The sequence below is a fragment of the Callospermophilus lateralis genome, chromosome 7, assembly GCF_048772815.1.
Source record: "Callospermophilus lateralis isolate mCalLat2 chromosome 7, mCalLat2.hap1, whole genome shotgun sequence".
In the NCBI taxonomy this organism is placed as follows: domain Eukaryota; kingdom Metazoa; phylum Chordata; class Mammalia; order Rodentia; family Sciuridae; genus Callospermophilus; species Callospermophilus lateralis.
The window spans coordinates 42,795,695-42,804,462 of NC_135311.1; positions in this window are offsets into that span (position 1 = coordinate 42,795,695).

An 8,768-nucleotide genomic window follows, 5' to 3' on the forward strand; every position below is an offset into this window, starting at 1 on the left:
AATAAATTAAAACTGCAAAATTCACCATTTTAGTCTAGGATAAGGGATTTTGACAAATGGATACTGTCCTGCATTCTCCAGCATGATCAAGTTTAGGCAGTTTCTTTACTCCAGAATAACCTTTCATTCACCAGTTTTTGTCAGTCTCTCTCCCTATGTCCTTCTGGTTTTTCCTTTTTTCCAGGATCACATGAAAATAGAGTCATTGCCTTCTTTTCTCTGGCTTAATTTATTTAGGACAATGTATTTGAGATTCATCCATGTTATCGCTCATATCAGTATTTTATTTCCTTTTATTGCTGTGTAGAAGCGTATGGATGCCCTATAGATTGTTTATACATTCATCAAATGAAGGATTTTTTACATTATATCTAGTTTTTGCCAGTATTGTTGTTTGTTTTGTTTTGTTTTTTTTCATACTAGAAATTGAACCCGGGGGTGATTAATCACTGAGCCACATTCCTAGCACCCCTCCCAATATGTTTAAAAAATATATATTTTTTTTAAATTTTAAGACAGGGTCTCACTAAGTTGCTTAGCGCATCACTAAGTTGCTGAGGCTGACTTTGAACTTGCCATCTTCTTGCTTCAGGCTCCCAAGCCTCTGGGATTATAGGTGTGGGCCACTATGCCTAGCTAGTTTGGGGTAGTTATAAATAAAGCTGCCCCAAACATTGATGCACAGGCATGTGAACATAAGTTTTCATTTCTGTTGAATAAATTCTTAAGGGTGGCATTGCTGAGTCATAAGGTAAACACGTGTGGAACTTTGTAGGAAATTGCCAAATTTGTCTTCCAAAACAACTGTAAGGTTTCTAAATTCTACCAGCAATGTTTGGGAATTCCAGTTGCTTCACATCCTCACCAACATTTCACACTTTTTTTTTTCAAATATCTTTTAGGTATCAGTTGACCTTTAATTTATTTATATGCAGGGCTAAGAATCGAATTCAGTGCCTCACACACACTAAGCAAGCATTCTACCACTGAGCCACAACCCCAGCCCCTCACACTGTCCTTTGTTATTTTGTTTTGTCTTTTAATCAATCCTGTCTTATTAAATGAGTCGTAGTATTTCATTAAGGTTCCAGGTTGTGTTTTCCTAATGAGTAATGATGTTGAGCCTATTTTCATGTCTGTTTGGCCTTCAGTGGGTTTTTGGTAAAATGTTTACTCCTGTCAGGGCACAGTGGCGCACACCTGTAATCCCAGCAGCTTGGGAGGCTGAGACAGGAGGATTCCGAGTTCAAAGCCAGCCTCAGCAAAGCAAGGCACTAAGCAACTCTGTGAGACCCTGTCTTTAATAAAATACAAAAAAAAATGGACTGGGCATGTGGCTCAGTGGTTGAGTGTGCCTATATTCAATCCGTGGTACCCACTCCCCCCAAAAGCGTTTACTCCAATTTTTTGCCCATTTGAAAAAACGGTTGTTTTCTTATTGAGTTTTAAGAGTTTTCTACATCAGACTCAGATCTAGGTTTTGCAAATCTCTTCTTGCAATCTGTGACTTGTCATTCCATTTTCTTCATAGCATCTTCCCAAGAGCAGGAGTCCTTAGTGTTGTTTTTCTAGGACTAGGGGTTGAATCAGGGGTGCTCAACCACTGAGTTCTCCCTCAGCATTTTGTGGCTGTTGTACATTCTACATAGAAAATTGTCATCTGTGAAGAACAGTTTCATTACCTTCTTTCCAATCTGTGTATCTTTATTGCTTTTGCTTTTTAGTGTTGAATAGGAATGATAGGGGTGGGCATCTCTGTCCTGGGATTCCTTTAGTATGGCAATCTCTTGACTAAAGGCTCTTTCAGTAAGACTGGTGGGCAGCATCAGTGGGGGAGGGGATGCTGCAGACCCCGAGACAGTGAACAGACAGAGGAGCCTACCTGCTCATCACCTCCCATTCTTTTAGTCCCCAGCCCACTACTGCCTTATCTTGTCCTCCTCCCACCTGAGACTCTGTGCTTGGCCCTTATTCATCAGCCCTGTGGTATGCCTTTACTTTGAGCTTGACCTTTACTGCTTTGTGTACTGAAGGCCTTCAGCCCAGATTTTCCTGGGCCATGTAATTTTTGACTACAAAATTATGATTGGGCCTCCCCATGCCCCTGTCCTCCCAGATAGTGAAATTCAATTAAGGCATAATTTAAAAAAATATGAGAGGTGGGGAAATGAAGTGGGATTGGTGTGGTGACATTGTCTTTGGAGCAATTGAGCAGCATAAGGAAGAGATTAAAAGATATCTGAAAGGGGCTGGGGTTGTAGCTCAGTTGCAGAGAACTTGCCTAGCATGTGTGAGGCACTGAGTTTGATCCTCAGCACCCCATAGAAATTAAAAAAAAATAATAAGGTCTATCAACAACTAAAAATATTTTTTAAAAAATGGGGGTGTGTGGAAGGATGAGGTAAGAGGACAGGTGTGGCCAATGGAGACAGAACAAGGATCTTGCACAGGGAGGCACAGGATGATGAGGAGCCCTGAGAAGGCAGGAGAAAGGAGTGCAGTGTCAGCACTGTCTTGGGAGAGCTGCTCACAAGTGGGTCGAGGGAGGTCACTCTTCCTAGGAGCATAGGTAGGCAGGAGGCCCGGGGTCACTTTTGGGCTCCTCTGCCCTTAGAATCTTGCTCCAGGCCTGGGCTGAGCCCTGGCTTAGCTGACTGACTTAGGAGGAGTCACTGGGAGATGGCCTTGCCCAGTCCTGCTGATTCTGAGCTCCTCTTCCCATCCCCATCTCCCTCCAGGGCAAATCACCCAGAACAACAACCCCTTCGACCAGGGCTGTGCCAACAACTGGTATTTGACCATTTGTATGCCAGTGGGACCCAAGTGATTTGGTAAACTGAAGGCTCAAGTGGTGGACCTCTGGGGCTGGTGGGAGAGAGGTGAGATAAAGCTGGGTTTTCTTCTTTGGTCCCTGACCCCAGCTCCCATGCCCTGTCACGCATTGTCTTTTCCTTTGGGGTTTTCTCCAGGGCACTCTGGGAGCCTCTTGAAACGTCACTATTTATTGCCCTTCTAGGTTCTTGCCCTAAGAAATGGGGTAGAAGGGAAATGCAGCCGGGATGAGACTCCTGGCTGGGAACCCTGGGCTCTGTGCTTTCCGAGCTGAGGGTGAGGGTGGTCAGGGGGACCAGGCCAAGGTGGGTAGTGACTCCCTGCATTTGGTCTATCACGCCCCATGTACATGTCTGCAGCTACTTGGATGCAGCAGGAGGAAGGCACGGAGTGGGACCCTGAGCAAGGGGACCCAGTGCACACACGGTTCTCACCTCAATATTCCCGTCAACACCGTCCCACAGAGCTCCATGGTCCCACATCTCCAACACATGGGCAGGCCCCCCAGGGAGTGGCGAGGCTGCAGCTTTACACTAGGTAAGGAATAGTGGGTGTGCATTGGGAGAGGGATGTCTGTGGGTCACACATGTGTTGGGGGAGGCTCCTGAGGTTGGCCTGGCCCTGAAGCTGAAGCACATGGAGCTTAAAGAAAAGAAATATGAACCTGAGTGTGCGGGTTCCAGGTTTCAGAGCACTCCCAGGTGTTGCTGAATAGACAAAGAGAAAAGACTGCACCACTAATTTGCTGGTTGGCCTTGGCCAGTCCCTTACCTTTCTAGGCCTCAGTTTCCTCAGTTACTAATGAGGACTGAGACTAGTAATTTATGTTTTAAAGGAGATTCTTTTTTGGGGGGGAGGGGGACAGGGAATTGAACTCAGGGCACTCGACCCCTGAGCCACATCCCCAGCCCTATTTTGTATTTTATTTAGAGACAGGTTCTCACTAAGTTACTTAGTGCCTCACTTTTGCTGAGGCTGGCTTTGAACTTGTGATCCTCCTGCGTCAGCCTCCCAGGCCACTAGAATTATAGTCATGTGCCACTGTGCCTGGCTCTTTTTTTTTTTTTTTTTTTTTTTGTAATGGAAATTTGTACTTGAAATCCCATGTGAAATATATGAAGTGGAGCATTAGGAGTGCAGTAGGGTTGATAAGCCATATTGCCCCACAAGGGCCCTTGCATTACTTGGGGTACCAGCCTTCTCCTTTGTCCTGCCTCTTGGGCCCAGAGCCATGACTGTGAACTGCAGGGTAGAAGCTAGAAAGAACACCTATGTATTGACTTATGTGTTTAGATTTCCATCAGCCCGATGCCGCAGCAAAAAGCCCACAGAGAAGGCTTGGCGTCCCAACCACGAGCCTCTCACTCACCCATTCACACTGCTGGGTACCAGGACATCTGAACTTCATCTTCTGAGCCTCCATGTGGAGGCCTCTCGTAGGTGAGCCCTCAATCACTCCCTATTGGGAGTACTAAGACTTCCATTTCTGTTGTACATTTGTAAATAGTTTTTACTTCTTCCTATGGCTGCTCTGTCTGTTTGTTCTAGGTTTAGAGAAGTGGTGTTTCCTGGGGATGTAGGGAGGCTCTGAGGGGTTGGAACAAAGACTCTTGGAAGGGAAAGATCCTTACTCTCTGGAGACTCAAGCTAGGGAACCAACATTGTCTAGCTCATTGACCTTGAGCAAGACACTTGTCATTTCTCTCATCCTTAAAATGTGGCAACAGTAATAATCACAGTGACTGACCTGGCTGGCTTCCTGGCAAGGCCTGGAGATGAGAGGAGAGAAAACCCCCAGCTGGCACTAGGGATGGAACAAGCCCTGCCCCGCAGCATCCCTGTCTGACTACAGGGGGTGCCAGCTGCCCAGGAATTTGAAAACCAAGTCTGGCCCAGTCCTCTAGTGGGAGGTGAGCCAGCCTGAGTCAGTCTGGAGCACCCTCCTGGCCGCCTCCTCCCCAGATGTGGGAGGGTGGGGGCATTCATCCTGCATCTCTCCTGCAACTGTGTCCCACCCTGGTCCCTTCCTCCTGGGGTGCATCAGGTGCTGGTTCTGGTCCTGTCCCTGGGGTAGACTCAGGTCTTTTGAGTCTGCAGGCCCCAGAGTGTTGGGCAGGGGGCACATCAAACCATGTGTCTGTTAGTCTCCAGAGTGTGATCTTGGGACTGGGAATAATATAACCTTCGTTGTAGGTTGTTGGAGGAGGAGGTGAGGTGTTTCATCTAGTGCACAGCAGGCAAGCAATGAATGCAGCTGGAATGATTTATGGTTATTTTCTCCACTAGTTGGGCGACCCGACCATGTCAGAATTTCCAGAGTACTATTAGTGGTTGTGGGGCTCTCTGAATTTTTATCAAGAACCCCATATCATCTTGACACATGAAGCATCAGGACAGACAAACTATACTGCTTCTTTCCATACTTGTATCTGTGTGAAACCATCTTGTGTGATAAAGGTGGAGGCAAAAAGATGTCACCCAAGGGGTCAGATGCATGTCCCTAGGGTGTGTGTGTGTGTGTGTGTGTGTGTGTGTGTGTGTCAGAGAGAGAGAGAGAGAGAGAGTATGCACATGTTTGGTATGATCTCATCCTCGGGGGTTTGTTCGCCCAGCCCCTTATCCTTTCTGACCAACTTTAGGAGGTGGGTGACCTATGATGCAGGATGTGTCTCCAAGTCTCCAGACTACAAAGTCCCACGACAAGACTGCTCTTCCCTCTTCCTTTCCTCCTCAACCTCTCCTGGGAAGCCCAGGCCCAGCCCCACCCGCCTGCCCTGGCTTGAACTCCAACACTTCTCATCCCCTTTCCCTGTCCCAATATCTATCTCCCTGGGCTCAAGTCCCTTTGGGGCTTAAGGCTTTTCTCAAATCTTATTCCTGCTCACTTCCTTTGTCTGGAAAGCCCAAGTTCATGGGCACATGGCAGAGAAGGAGGGGAGGAGTCCCTGTGCCCAGATTTTAGTGCCTGTGAACCTGTGTGTGCTGTAGGAATGTCTCAACCCTGCTGACCAACAGGGGGAAAGGCCGAGTGGGGAAGCCAGAGGCTCCCAAGCTCATTCCCAAAGGACAGCCCTCCCAATAAACTGGATCTGAGTGAGGGAGGAGAGAGGTGGTCCAGGAGCCTGGGCCAAGGCCTGGATGTGCATCATGGAACTGGCTTGGTGGGGGAGTGCTTGAGGGAGTCCAGCTCCAAGTGGGGCCCAGAAGGCCAGGCCCCAGTCTCTGAGGAGTTCATGCTGCCTCCCCCAGCCCCGCTGGCTGTCCCCCTGCCATCCTGCCTATCCCCCTGCCATCCTGCCTGGTTCAGGTCTGCACTCATTGGCTCCCTGCCTTCAGGTATACAGTGCCTCTCTCAGTCTCAGGCAAGGGCCTTTTAAATCCTAAGCTAGATGTGAGACATCTCCTTGACAATCTGGTCCTCAGTTTCCCCACTAGGGAAGGATGTAATTTCCCTCAGATTCTCAAAAGAGGACATTGCCTTTCCAAAGGCAAAGACTTCCTGCTCTGGGATGAAGATTTTTGGTGTGTCCGGCCCTGCCCCCAGCCTAGGATTCCTAGCATTTCCTTAAGAAAGACCCTTGGATCAGGCTCATTGCTTCTTGAGCATTAAGTGGGACATAGAACATTCCTTCCTTTGACGTCCTCCACCATACCCTCTACCCTAAGCCTTGGGCCAGTCTTGTGACTCCTTGCCAACTTGAGAGGACCCAACTGGGCTGCACCCCCTTCCCTTTTTGCCCCCTTCTCATTTCTGCTGAATGTGCCCTTGATTCTCAGACATGCCCCACCCAATTCTTGGCCAATGGATAAGGCAAGGGGTGTTATAGGGGACCAGTTATGGGGCCCACTGTCCACCTACCCAGGAAACTCTGCCATCCCTGGGCCAGAGCCAAGAAATGGCCCCCACGCCTGCAGGGCTACCAGGTGCCCACAAGCTCCTAGAACCGTAATGCCAGATTCGTGGGACCCCAATAGACCTCCAGGAGCCGAATCTGATGCAATTACACAAAAGTCTTTATTGCAGGCTCGCGCCTGGACTCTCACCCGTTTACAATACAGTGGTCCTGAGTAGTGAATCCCAGACCTTAGTTAGTGAGGATTTATAGGTTTTGGGGGGATACACTATGCATCACAACATCACACAGGAAATCATTTTATACCACGGGAAAATCAAACAACAATTCTTAACATTGATGAGCACATTCACCGGTGGGAACAAGTTGGGTAAGGGTAGTGGGTGAATTCAAATGGTGGATATATTTGAACTGATTGGTTTAAGCCCGGAAGAGTTGCAAGAGTCTATATGCCAAACTGCAGGGTTGCCTAATCATGTAATACATCACGGAAACTACTGGGAGGTCACCTGACATTTCAGATATTTTTCCTGTCTCCTGCTGATTGGTGGTTGCTAGGGGGTTGCTATGGGTCCTCACCTAGCATAACTGAGTCAGGGGCACCTAGCACCACAGATTCCTTTTGTTAAACAACTCAGCAGGGTGGGTATGTGCCTAAGAACCTTCTGTGGGTTTTTCCAAGGACAAGAGTCATGCCCCCTCCCTCTGGACAGGCCTTGAGGTAGAAGCTGATTTCTCAAAAATGGAGTCACATCAGTTTCTCAGAACCTGGGATGGAGAGCCTAGCATCTCCAGACCTTTCCTCATGGGCCTCTTGGGAAGTCAGGGCAAATAGGATGAGACTCAACCTAGTCACCCAGCTCTGCCCCCAACTAATGTGCCACAGGAGAATCTGTCTTCCCTTTGCTAAAACTTGGAGTCCTCAAGGTAATCATAGATATCACACTGAGGGTCAAAGACTCTTAAGTCTTTAGGGAGGGTAGGGACTCAGGGCTACCTCATCCAGCTGTCTGCCACCCCCAGTTTTGCAGATTAGGCTCTTAGGTCCTGCAGAGGGAAGAGTTTGCCCAAGATAACCTGGTGGCATCAGCCTGATGGCTTTCTCTTTTTCCCAGGGGACCACTCTCATTCCTGCTTCCAGGGCCATTCCAGCAGGGGAAGGGCTTGGGCAGTGACCACAGGGCCCTACTCTCTAGGCAAACTTAGAGCTGGCAGTGAAGTTCAGCACAGGGCTGTCTACTGAAAAGCCAGCCAGTTTGGACCCCTCTCCAACCCTGCACTGTGCCCATAGTGCTCCTGCTGCCTCTGGCTCAGCCCTGTCCTGCTCTGCCCTGAGGGCCCCACCCAAGAAAGCCTGCAAGTGGCTGAGGGTGAGGCAAGGCTAGGACCCCTGGGGCAGAGGAGCTGGTTGTCTGAGTAAGTGGGGGTGTCCTGCCCCTTTTACACACTTTAGAATTCCTTTGTTCTCATGCCTTCACTTCCTCACAACCTGCTCACTTGACCTAAAAGATGGAGTGATCCAAGGGACAGAAGGAAGTCCATCAGGGGTCCTGGCAAGAAGGGAGCAGCCTAGGAGGCATTCATTAACAGCCCCTACAACTCCCTGCAGGGAGGAATAATCCCTGGAAGCTGGTAACATTGGCAACAGGTGGAAAAGGGGAAGTGCTCTAGAGGTATTAACATTTTACTACTTTTCCTTTCAAACCAGCCTCCATCTTTCTGATCTGAACCATTACTTATTACTTGCACTGTCCTTTTGTCCCCACCAACAACACTTTCTGAATATGTGTCCTATGAAGACAATTAAATTTGATTCCACGTGTACAGACCACTGATTACTACAATTTTCCTTACTTCCAATCACCTCTCCCCATACCTTCGACCTCCCTGCTTCCTTATCATAAGCATCCCGAAACCTTATGGGGGAGAGTTCTGAGACTTGATCTGTCATCTGATTTGGCTGCCTCCTAAATAAACCTTTTCTCGTTTGCAAAACTGGTCATTTTGAGATAGTAATTTGGGAAGACAGAGAGACATACTAAGTGTCAAAAGAAGCGCCATAAACCACTAAATGTGAAAGGC